A 12,636-nucleotide genomic window follows, 5' to 3' on the forward strand; every position below is an offset into this window, starting at 1 on the left:
GTGGCTGCCTTCTGAACTTCCTGGAATGCCGTCTAGGTGTTGTATGTGAAAAATTTTATTTTAAAAGCACCGCTCCTTCTTTTCATACAAAATTCGGTCTACGTGTTACGTAACAAGAGCTTAATTTGGGAGAGTTGGTTCATCGTGGTTGTGTGCTAGTCACAGCATGACAACTTTAGGAAGAGACAGAAAGGACAGGAAAGAGCACCGACCGTCAACTGAATTTAATGAATGTGCTACGAGCGCTTTTATACGGAGTACAAGAACTGTGTTCATGCGCGACGACACGTGTGAGCACTACAAAATAATCTTTAACTGTGAAAAGAATACTCCCTCTCGGAAAGGATAAGTGAACGTGTAGTGATGCACTGATCATTGGTTTACCTGATAAAAAATACTTCTACAAACGTTAAATTGGCATTAAGTAAACCTATTCTCGTGACGAATAAGGCAATATTGACTATTCCTGTTGCTGTTTAGTACACACACTTTTGAAAGCTTTCAAGGCGTGGAAAACAACACGCTAATATCATATCTGCTGGCTATTTTTTTAATTGTGAGACACATGATGTGGTATAACATGCAAAGGTTTTGGTCATTGTTTTTTGTTGGTCCTGTCTAACTTTACTTTCTGCAGGAGGGTTTTGCAAACGGGTGTGATGATTCTGTTGGGATACCCAGCATCTTTTAGTCTTTTAATCTGGTTTTTAAACCTGACCTCACCCTTGTGCTAACATGACTTCTGAAGGGTGGCCTGAGTACATGTGGTATCAATTCCTCTTTCTACTAATTTTGAATGCCCACTATCAAAAGGCAGAACATTCTTAGCACTCCTGGGCTGATAGCACCAGCCAATACCCCAACAGCATCATCACACTTGTTTGCGAAACCCTCCTGCAGAAAGTAAAGTTAAAGCAAACAGGACCAAAAGAAAAAGAGAATGACCAATCACCTTTGCATGTCACACGGTACTACGTACATAAGGTGTCTCACAATTTTAGGAAAAGAGCCAGCAGATATGACATTGTTGTTTTCCACCCCTTTCAAGCTTTCAAAAGTGCATGTACTTACAGCAACAGGAACAGTCAATCTTGCACCATTCGTCACTAGAATAGGTTTACTGAATGCCAATCTACTTTGTATAACACACCGCTAACATGTGGAAAAGTAAACATAGGACAAACTGCGCAATGCTTCAATGATCAAGCAAGACAGCATGCTTTAAATGTTAAGAAGGGCTATAGTAGTCTCATGGCCGGACACCGTAAAGAATGTAAGTGTAGTCCTAGGTTTCATAAAACACGGTTTTTGAAAAAAAAGCAAGCAGAAAAATGAGAGATTTTAGAACTCTTTATCAGGAAGGTCAAGGATCAATGCATCAGTACACCTTCACTTATCTTTTCCGAAAAAGAGTATTCTTTTCTCGGTTAAAATTATTTTGTCATGGTCACACATGTGTTGTTGCAGATGAGCCCTGGTCTTGTGTTCAGTATAAAAACGCTCGTAGAACCTTCAATAAAATTCAGTTGACAGCGCTCTTTCCTGTCCTTTTTGCAATAAGATTTTTATTACAGAAAGAATTTCATTTTCTTACAATTTAGGTATAATGATAACTTTTTATTATATCACAACATGGAGCAAATTGCATCTCAATACGGACAAAAATCACAATTTTGTGAAATTTGTGATATTTTCTCGTATACTTCAGCAGCTTGAGAGGTCTAAAGATATTTTTTCCTCAAAATATACCTTCTGTGGAGTAAGTATTCACTGCTCAGATATTCATACAAAGTGCAATATTGCAATAAAAAATGCATACATAACACATTTTGGCTTTATTCTTGGAAGCGAATGTGGCAAAAAAATTGCACTATTATTATTGACCTTCAAATACCTTACAGAAGCACATTTACTTAACAGGTAGACCGAATTTGCTTTAGAAAAAATAAGCGGTAGTTTTAAAACAAAATTTTCCACAAACAGCACACAGACGGCATTATGCCAGGAAGTTATAAGCCAGCCACATGAACAAACTTTTTTTCTCGCTGAAATATTCTAGCAGTTCACTGTTTTCAACGCAGTAAGCCAGCACTTTTTTTTTCAAATACAATTCAGATGGTCGCCAAAGTGGCTGGGACGTTTGGCATGGAATGGTCCAGCTATATCTAAGCAAAATAACTTACACAAATAACAATGTTTGTTCATCTACCATGACCACACTCGAAAAAAAGTTGTTCAGGCATTGTGACACTAAAATTTTCAGCGTCGTACTGCCTGAACAACTTCTTTGATAAACTCCAAACTCACGCCGAGAAAAAGCCGCTCAATCACGGTGGTTGTTAAAGGCCTTGCGGCCGTAGACAATGTTGAAAATAAAAAAAATCAACTCATCAGTGCTGTCACTCCTTCTTCGTCATTACTGACACGGAAGATTTTTCGGTTATCCATGTGGAGGTTCAGGAAGTAGGCTTGCTCTAGCTAGGCTGGGGTCGGGGGGTAGACTACGCAGGACGTCAGCGGCACCCTCTCATCCTGTAATAAAAGCAAATATGACTTCTCATAAAATGATGTTGGTGCTGTTCTGGCAGCACCATATATAAAGAATGTGTAGTGTGTATCCTTCGAAATGGCGTGTAATTGACATTACACGGAACTCAAAGCATACAACCCATACATTCCAATAATTTCGTATGATAAAGATAAGGGTTTTCCAGCATACAGCAAATTCCCGAAATGAGGTGAAGTGTAAGACTACAGCTCAAAAATGGCACTTACGAAAGCTTGAACTCACCTAAGAATCAAATTCCTTCTAGGGTAGTGAGCCAGTGTGAAAAACAATTCCTAAAGTACAACGTTCAGAACATGTAACATTAATCAAAATGCACAAGAAACTTACCTCTTCATGTGCAAACAGTGAAGACATCTCTGCTTTCTCTTTTACATGAGAACAAATGATCTTCGGCGTGGCACTAGCGAAGAGGTCTGCAAAAAAAAAGTAAAAGATTTACTGACTTTAATCACGCCTCTAACAATCTGAGGAATTGTTACAAGTCACCGATCAGTGCGATTCTGACTGCCTCTATAAGGGCATCAAAAATGAACAATTTTCTCGTTCTTTCTACCCTCACAAGACGCTCCGTCAATGGAATCTAATCCAAATTTGACGCTGTGCTTCCTATTTGCCTGCTTTCTAGACGTAGGGCTGCGAACATGTGTTTTGTGCACCTAATCTAGCACAGAAATTCGTCATCTATAATTCAATCATCTATAATTCAATCATCTTAATTCATTGTAATTTGATAAAAAATGTGATAGCTCGTCCAGTTTTTAATGAGTTGCGGGCCTGCAATAGGTGCTGCCATGCACGTATGAAAGTACTTCTTTGAAAAAAAAATTCAAAGCTTGCTTTCAGAAAAAGCGTCTGGCATAATTCGACAACCAAGCCCATCCTCTGATGGCAATCAGAGGCACGCTATTAGCGATTATTGACTACGGGATTTACAAACGCAGCCCGTGCCTAAATACTCAGTTAAACACAATCACGCAAGTAAGAGCGTTCGAACGACACCAACGCGCGCGAACGCCGACTACGTTGCAGCAGCCATGGCTTATGCTAGAGCAACCACACATAGCTCCAACAGTCACGTATACTCTCTCGATTCTGTTATAACGCCGAACATTATCGCAGATGAAAGCGAAGCACGAAAACAGCAAACAGAAACGAGGGAAAACAACGCACGGCGATGGCCACAACAACGCGCCTTTGGAAGTCTGCCAGATCTTTCCCTGTTGCTGGTGGCACTTGTCCTAAATAGCTTAAAAGACCGAGGCGCGCGTGCTGGGAGCATTGCGGCATATCAGCACCTCCAACTATACCGTCTTTAAGCAAAAAAAAAAGCCATTTCGTACAGTGCGCCTCTGTACATAATTTTTGCTTTTTCTTTCTTTTTTTACGCTTACACCTACAGAAGCACGTTGCACATTTGAGTATTAATAGAAATGTTATTACGATGTAGCCCAAAGCACATCTTAAAACAATATCAATCACTTTGTGCAGTGTAGAGACAATGTGCGATCAGCAACTAATCCCGCCCTTGTTAAGTGATCACATCACTCACTGTATGAGTGATGCAGGCACTTACACAACATCGCGCATAGCACTGTGAATTCGTTAAGTCACACGTTTAATCGGGCATCTGCAACAGGCCCGCGAACGCATGCTGTTGTAAATGGCTGGCAGCCTACTTCGGCAGAGCTGCTGCAGACGCCCAGCTAGCGCTGTATGATTACTACCTACGAAAACAGTACACTCACCGTTAACAGGCCCACGTTGTCCGTGTCCGCCACTCCATGAATATTCCTTAATCCGAGCGTCACTTCGAACACGGTGTCATGCGTGACCACCATTGAATATGCGCCTGTTCGCTAGAACACACACAGCGACCAAGACCCCAGACCAACGCAACGCATTTGAAAGACGATGAGACAGAGAGAGCGACGTTGAGAGAGAGAAGGAGCGGCGGCGCCGCAGCTGTCGACGCAGGTGTTCGGTGACGCAACTATTCGCTTATCTACGCCGCCCTTGTGGGAGCTACGCTGGCCGGGGTGAGCGGGGGGGGGCGGAGCGGGAAACCCGCCAGGACGGCGCCGAAAGGCAAACGCTATGGCGCATACGGCGGACGGCCGTTCGACGCCGAATGACTCCTTGTAAATGGCAACTCTCCTTCCAGTCAGTCTCACAGCGACGTAGGTATTTACCAGCCTCAGGTTCCTTGAGTATTTTGACGGAATGCGATTGCAGTGGGCGAAAAATAGTGAAGCAAAACTTGTGGAAAACAAAGTGCACCATGGAATGGCCAGAAACAATAATTATTTCGTCCTCGGTGGCATTAGCGGGAGAGCATCGCTACAGCTTTTTCCAGAGGAATTTCTTTTTGCATTGTCTGTGTCCGGCGCTTCCGCGTATGGTGCCGCAAACACTGAATGCGTAGTCGAAGCTGGAACAAATTAATCCACAGTCGCGGATGTTTAGAAGGCTTGTCACGCACCACGAAACGTGCCGAGGTTGTTATAACAAACTTTTTGCTGACCACATGATCAGCACATAATTCCATATGGTTACCCAATGAGCTAGCTAAGCACCTGTAGCAAAGGCACGGCACGTTCTTGTTAAACGTTGTTAATATAAACGATGGTTGTGCATAAATGCAGTGACAGCTTTCCGTGGGAATTGGTCATAACCCACGTTTTCGGGCATAGAAGCACCTCAGCGGACCTAATCAGCTACCACAGCAAGTTCAAGTTCGTAAGCAACGATCAAGTACGAAAATGTGCAGCTGATTTCCATGTACTGAATAGTCCGTGTACAGTGCGTTGACCACCGCCATTCCTTAAGCCACCTCCCATATAGACTCCCAGTCTCAACAGGTGTGGGACCTTAAACAATAAGAAGCAGTGCCTCCCCCCCGCACACACACACCCACACACACGAAATTCTAGGGCGCACGGGCTGATACACACGCATACTTATTCACAGGTGCACACACATACACGTATACACACAAGCGGCCACACACACACGCGACCGTAAACGCACGCATGCATGGGCGTACACATGTGCACAGGCACGCTTAACACAAGCACGGACTCGCACATACACGCTCACGCACACATGCACGGGTGTACACACAATCGCGCTTACACGCACACGCACCCATACTCGGGCGAACATTATTTGTGTGTATATAATCCATAGCAAACATGCAGCTTATAACCAACGCTAAGGAAAGCTTTCGTAACATGGATTGCAGTTAATTGCCATTATAGATGAAACGCGATTTGCTTCTGCTGACATTCTGCTGTATTCGGAGAGCACCTTCACACATTCTAAGTCAATTAGGCCGTCATATAACGCAAGGTCCACATATTCGTGCAGTAGCTGCGCTGCTCGGCCGCAAATCCGAAGGTCGCGGGTTCGATGCCGGCCGTGGCAGTTGAATTAAGGCGGAGGCGAAAAGGTAGAAGCCTTTGCACTGTGCGATATGAGCGCTCATTAAAGAACACCAAATGGTGAAAATCTCTGCAGCTTTCCACTACAACGGCCCTCATAATCATATCGAGGTTTTTGAGACGTAAAATCCCAAATATTATAATTATGTGTTCTTCTTATGCTGCATATTCCATCTGATGAATCGGCACCTACACCCTTTAAGGCACAAAAGCACCCTTAGAGCCCATTTTAGGGTGCTATCGAGGCAAGCACCCAAACAAAGGGGTGCTTTTTTTCAATCGACCATTTATGGGTGTTAAAGGGTGTTGCAAAGGGTGCTTTCTCGTAAAAGCAACCTTTTTACACCCTTTTGGGTGCAAAAATTTTACTGTGTGCAGCGCGAGCGACGGCGTCAACCACTGCTGCGTTCGACTTAGTTCGTGTGCCAGTGTGACACCGCAATAAATGCACTGCAGTGATCATAAAAAACGGCTCACCTGCAAGAAACTTAGTATTGGCAGGGTTCGCTGACCTTCCCAAAACTGCTGAGCGATATGTCGTTGATCGGAGAGCGGAAGTTTCACCACAAACATAAAACATTCGGGGAGCCGACATGAAACCCGTACGCACTCCCTGGCCCGTCGTCGCCTCCCCCGAGGCCCTTCTGTCAAAGAAATAACGCCGCCGTCGACGTGACGTGCTAGGCAGATCAGCGGAGACATTGCCTGTTGCGGCAGCATCAACGTGCGCTGAGATCAAAATTTTAAAATGCTACCTGCGCTGTAGTTTTCCCAACAAGGGTAGGTTTCTTCTTGAGGTGTGCACCTGAGAAGACTTGAAAGCACCGCGGTGCAATCACGGTTTTTGAAGTTTTATTTTATTGTAGTTCAGTGCTCAGTGGTGCAATTTAAGACATACGCATTGGGGCCCGGTGAGTGCTTTGACAAGTTTCTTTTGTGTAAAAAGCTGTGTGAAGTTTGAATTTTGAAACTTATCTTAGGAAGAGAAATCCGCTTTATTCACACAGAATGCGTCGTCCCCAGGGACTCCAAGTGAGCAGTGAACCATTCGTGCCAAGGAGCAATCGCTAGCTTCTTTTTTGTTTGATGGCAGCTTATATATAAGCTCCTACCACGTTGATCATGAGCGAGCTGGACTGAGATTTTTTGCAAGAATAAAATCCTTCACAGCCCCACAAAGTAATTTTTTGTGACCAATTCTCGCGTCTGGGTTAACCGATCCGCACATATAATAATAATGTGTTAACCAATCTGCACATAAAAAACACGAGCCGGTAAGAACTATGGGTAATAGTAGGCTTGAATGTGGTGGATGCTCATGGCGTGTGCTCTCGTGAGGCTTTCATTGGGCAAATGGCACACGCGACGCTCATTGTTAAGTGTGGTATGTCATTAAATGAAGTCGGTGCCTCACCTGGGAACACCGGGTCTGAGAGATGCGCTTCTCGGTTTGTTAGACTTTGGGCTACGTGGTGCAGTTCCTCTTTCCCAGGGTTGTCAGAGTGGGTACACACCAATCTTGTTTCAATTCAAATGGCAGAGTCGGTGCAGTCGACGGACTCCACAAGCGAGTACACCAGTCTGACGCGGAGCACCGCCTCCAGATACACAGCTGGAACTCAACACGGGGCGCTGAAACAAGGCAGAAAAGGAAGGTCTGTCTATCGAGTGATGAGTTGCCGACATTACATTGCATACTGTTATTTCATTCTCCTGTCGAATTCTGTCGAATTCTTGATGTAATGCAACACTGTCAGCGTCGCTGTCACTATCCGATGAGTCGCTCGTACAGGGACATCTTTATGACTCGGAGCTGTCTTTTCGAGCAGCAGAAGCAATTCCGACCATTCTGCCAGCTCGTCCATGTCGTCCAACCTTACCGAGAAAACGAGCGGCTACCACCGACACCCTCAAATAGACACATGTATTAAAGCTAATACGCTATGCCAAGTTCCTGTCTACTCCGCAAATTCGGTCGCAACAACTCTTCAAGCTCCACGGAGTTACTGTCGCTCTGAATGCGCTCCGGCTCTTTCACGGGAACTCTTGACCTATGCCTCAACGTGGCCCGAACTCTGTCCGTGGAACACACTGCCTCCTGAATGAGTGGAAGACTTCCGCGTGCAGCCAGCAATTCCGAGGAGAACATTGCTGCTTCAGCTTCGAGATACAATGCTCGGAGAGTACTCCAAATCGATTACTGACACGCTCGCCCTTGTGCGCTCATGAAATAATGATGCCTTTGTTCCGCAAGCTGGCCTATTTGATTGCCCACATCCATGTACATCGCTTACAACTGGTAGATTGCCTTCCTAAATCCTTTGCACATCCCGACCTCATGTGCCTTCTCCTGACGTACCTTTCTAAAAGATTACAGGCGTTTTGCGTTATGCATACGTGATTTTGGCGTCAAAACTGGTTGAGAACTTACCGAAAATGTCGCGAATCAAAACTTTACATTTTAGTCTTTACACCTTGTTTTTACGCCGCTTTGCGGGTATTTGCTACAGAAACTTTTCCCCTCTTCAGCACAATGTTTTTGTGCCATGGGTCCTATGCTGCCGTCGTTTGGACAACTTGACTAGCGGAAGTCGTTATATAATATTTGATCGCCTTCGGGATGCATGGTGCGAGATATTCGTTCACGTAGACTTGTTTTCTATCTATCAGTAGATGAGAGTCCTATGGTCTTAACCTTTGGTCTAGGCACGTTGTGAAGCTGTAGATACTGGCAAGTTCATTTGAATGTAAACGAAGTAGCAACCAGTTTTAAGAAGGAGGTGTGGCATACGCTCATGTTTACCTTAACATCAAGCAATCTGTGCGAAATTGGTCACTGAGGAGACGGACAGCGCAGCGTGCGACGCCGTTTGAGTAATAACGACGATCAAACTTCCTAGAGCTTACATAAAACAAATGAATCTTACTGATAACGTGCACAGGTCCCCGGCGCCAACTTACTTAAAACGACCGACAAGTGGCCAGAACGTGCGATTTGATCATAGTTCAAATGAAAAGACCATGAAATATAGTGGCACGCCACATTCTTTTAGCGTTGTGACAATAATTTAAATCACGCAAAAATTATTAGAAATTATTTTGTTGCGCAGCTTAGAGGACAAGACTTGAACCTGGAAATATATGGAATACGGAGTTGATCACTTTGTTGGACGTTGCCGCGTAGTCGGATCCTGTCGTCTATGTTAGTTCTCGAAATGACAGTATGTAAATTATTATCCAGCCACCCTCAATTCTGTGCTGCTTATGGCGTGAAACAAAGTGCCATGGTGAAAAGTGGCGTTGCTGTCGCGGCCGCCTGTGAACCAAATCGTGCTATGGTGCATGCATGGGCGCGGAGTGCACGCAATCGCCGTAAAACCGCTGCACTCGAACAGAACCGCCCACGCACTTACTGTTTGCAGCATGTGAGCACACGGCTTCTTATTCACAGCAGATAGAGAAAACTCGGATAACAAATTTTTTCCGGCATTTTGCACTTTACCATGCCGGGATCAGATTTTTGTAACTGGTAAGATACTCTTCATGCTGAAACGCAATTGAAAAATAGGCACCATAAAAGGGGTTGTTGAGCGTTTTAGGATTTCTAGAAAATTATTTTTGAAAAACTTTGATAGCGTTCATGGACTGATTACCTTTGTGAATGCAAATATAAATGCTCATATGCAGAAAGGCTGCATGATCTCCTAATGATGTATTTTTTCTCGTATACTCATGTAAATATACAAACCAATGTAACATTATGTCACGTAGTCTGCCGTGAGAGACTGCGAGCACTTCACGCGGGAAGTTGTTTTGTGATACTCAGTCGCGGCGACCTGAATCAACCTTTGCGCCCACCGTGCGTGTTCTCGAAACACTTCCTTTTTATTCGACATTGTTAGTGCCACTGTAAAATGTTGCTCATAGTGAACTTACTTGTAGAATATCCTGGCGTCCTTCAGGGCTTCCGCGTGGTATTTGCGGAGAACGCCGACCGCGTTATTCTACCTAGCATGGAAGAGTGGCGCGCCCATTAAAGAGGGACTGGGTAACTTCTACCCGTAAACATCTTTATCAACGTGACACTTGTAATCGACGTCCATGGCGGGAAAGAAGAAGCTCGTTAGTGATGCAGTGGCGACCTCTCCCATCGTCGTTTCCCGCCTCGTGGCCTTCACATATCTTCCTACTCTCTGCTTCATTTACCTCCTCCTCACTCTCAACACAGTATATCCTCAATTTCCTTTCCCACTCTCTCTCTATCGCTGAGGACGGGTCCCTTGCCACCCCTACCCTTGCTTCTTGACTGCTGTTCATGCTGATGACGACCGTGCCACTACTCACCTAATATTTTTCTCTTCTTTCCGCTTTTCTCCCTTTTCCTTTCCCTGCAGGCACTGCGCCGTGCTCCCGACCGGGCTGCAGAAATAAGGTGCCTTTTCTCATCTTCTAACCACTACAGCAACACTTCCTCCCTAAACCACGCAAGGCTACGCGTGCTTTGTATATCCTCCTATAATCCTAACTCTCACATCACTCCTCATCCTCAATTCCTATTCTCACCCCTCGCTGTACTCTACTAGATGTGTAGCTAAACTAAGCTCACCCCTTCTTCGTCATTTCTCTCCTCCCTACTTTCATGTCTAGTGAACGCTTACATCGAATAAAAGAAGTAGTGCTCTCTTGCCACCCATTTTACTTGCGCCACAAAACTAAACTAATCGTCGTTACTTTCGCATCACTCTTCACCCTAACTTTACATCCCCAGCCCTTGCTATATGCAGTAAAACACTTAGCTATCTTCATTGTGGAATAACAAAAGCGAAATAAAGTTAGAATGCGGACATTTTGAACCCAGGGGACACCCCTTTCTATGGCGTGCTACAAAATGCTAAGCTGTTCTTTATCCAACCCTCATTCTTCTTCCCCTGACATCCCTCCTGAATCTCAATATCTTTTCTAACCCCAAGCAGTGCTATCGCAACGCTAACCACACTACCTCACTGTAAGTACACAGATTTATTGTGATGAAACCACTGCTCCTATAAATGGAAAGACACTTGAGCAGCGCTTTAGCACATATACTGGTATATTTATGTGCTGCACATGCATAAGCGTTGATATGAAAAAAAAGCACGTACTGAATGTCTGGAGTACTGGACCTTTCCAGCGCTGAATTATAAATAAACCGATTTGCATGATAAAGTCGCTGGAGTGATGAACATGTACCTCTAAACTCCACACACTTTTTCAGCAGAACATATCGCATACCTGCGTTCACAGAATTTGGCGGATGGCATACTGATATGAACACAACCACGTCATTTCATAGCCGTCGGTGTCGTCACGACTGCAAATGTCATCATGCTACCGAACCCATTCACGTAGCCCATTCCAGACTTTTTTTTTTCAACATTCGCGCTGAACGTGCTTTCAATGGCCAAAAATAATTCAGACACCGTTTTAGGCGCATGCTTCTCTTAAGCCTTGCAAATCAGAACTGTGGAAAGAGGCTTAGAAGGTGTTTTGATTACTTACGCCGGTGGTGCGCTGTCGTCGTTTTGTTTTGACAGTGGCGGTACCTCTTGGCTTGGACGCCAGACATGCAACATACCATGTTTTGGTTAGCCACAGTAGAAAAATATTCAGCAATGCAAAATAAAGGAGCTGATTGCGCCACAGCCCTGAAGTTGACTGTAGCTAGTACTTCATACTTGGATAAAACCGAACCTAATTTAGAGAATCATTATAGCCTCGTCAGTACACAAGAACGGGCTTTTGGCGGACGTTGTCGAGTTCAATCATGATGACGCAAGCAGGCTGAGAGATCAATGCACAGCGTATGCTACAAATAGATGGGAGCTCAAATGCAGTGAATGATGACGAGTAAGTGAAGCTATAGGTTCATAATGTCTACATTGGAATCCCCGACTAGTACAAAGGACGGGCAGATGAACGGACGGGTGGGTGGACGGACACACGCATTGGAGAGACAAATAGATGCATGAACGGTTGGACGCACAAGTGGACGGACACATGCAAGCATGCACGGACGGATGAATGGACGCACGGTTAAAATGCAAGGATGGTTGATCAGACAGGCGGTGCAGGTGTACATGTATTGTTCTGTCATATAAACGCTTGATAGATGTACACGTACGACAGATGTACGCACAAAGTCCAATTTTTACACAGATGTTCTCGCTTTTCGTTGCACAGGTGTTCAGGCTCAGTTTTCATTTTTTTGAGCGTGACGGACGCGGACAACCACGAGGATTGGTGCCAAGGAGCGTTGCCTTTAAAGGGGTGTTTTTTCTTTTCGCCCTACATTGGCAATCGCCATGGCTTATTCGAGCACGTTGTTTGTGATCAGGGAACGCCGAGTGTTCTACGATAACAGAAAGAAAGGCACACGAGATGAAATATTATTTCTGTGGTAAAAGAAAGGCAGCCTTTTTACTTGTTATTTTAAAACGATGGGGCTGCTTAAGCTTCAAGTAGACGACGTTTCTCCACCTGACGAAGCGGGGGAGTGCAAAGCTATGAGAGCAAGAAGGACGAGTGTAACTACGCCATGCTAAGGCAGGAGAGGTAGGGATAAGTAAATCCACAGCAAAGTTAGGGACT

General features: G+C 44.7%; 1 protein-coding gene across 1 annotated transcript in view; it reads right to left on the bottom strand.

The window, feature by feature from the left end:
* Nucleotides 1-12,636, bottom strand: part of LOC119162199 (FGFR1 oncogene partner 2 homolog) — a 62,606-nt gene that overhangs the window by 43,170 nt on the left and 6,800 nt on the right. Inside the window, exons 2-4 of the mRNA XM_075879227.1 lie at nucleotides 11,548-11,598; nucleotides 9,946-10,017; nucleotides 7,424-7,641 (exon numbers count right to left, since the gene is read on the bottom strand). The gene's annotated coding sequence lies outside the window, so the exon portion shown is untranslated. The remainder of the gene's footprint in view (nucleotides 1-7,423; nucleotides 7,642-9,945; nucleotides 10,018-11,547; nucleotides 11,599-12,636) is intronic.

This window comes from Rhipicephalus microplus, chromosome X, assembly GCF_043290135.1.
Source record: "Rhipicephalus microplus isolate Deutch F79 chromosome X, USDA_Rmic, whole genome shotgun sequence".
Taxonomy (NCBI): Eukaryota; Metazoa; Arthropoda; class Arachnida; order Ixodida; family Ixodidae; genus Rhipicephalus; species Rhipicephalus microplus.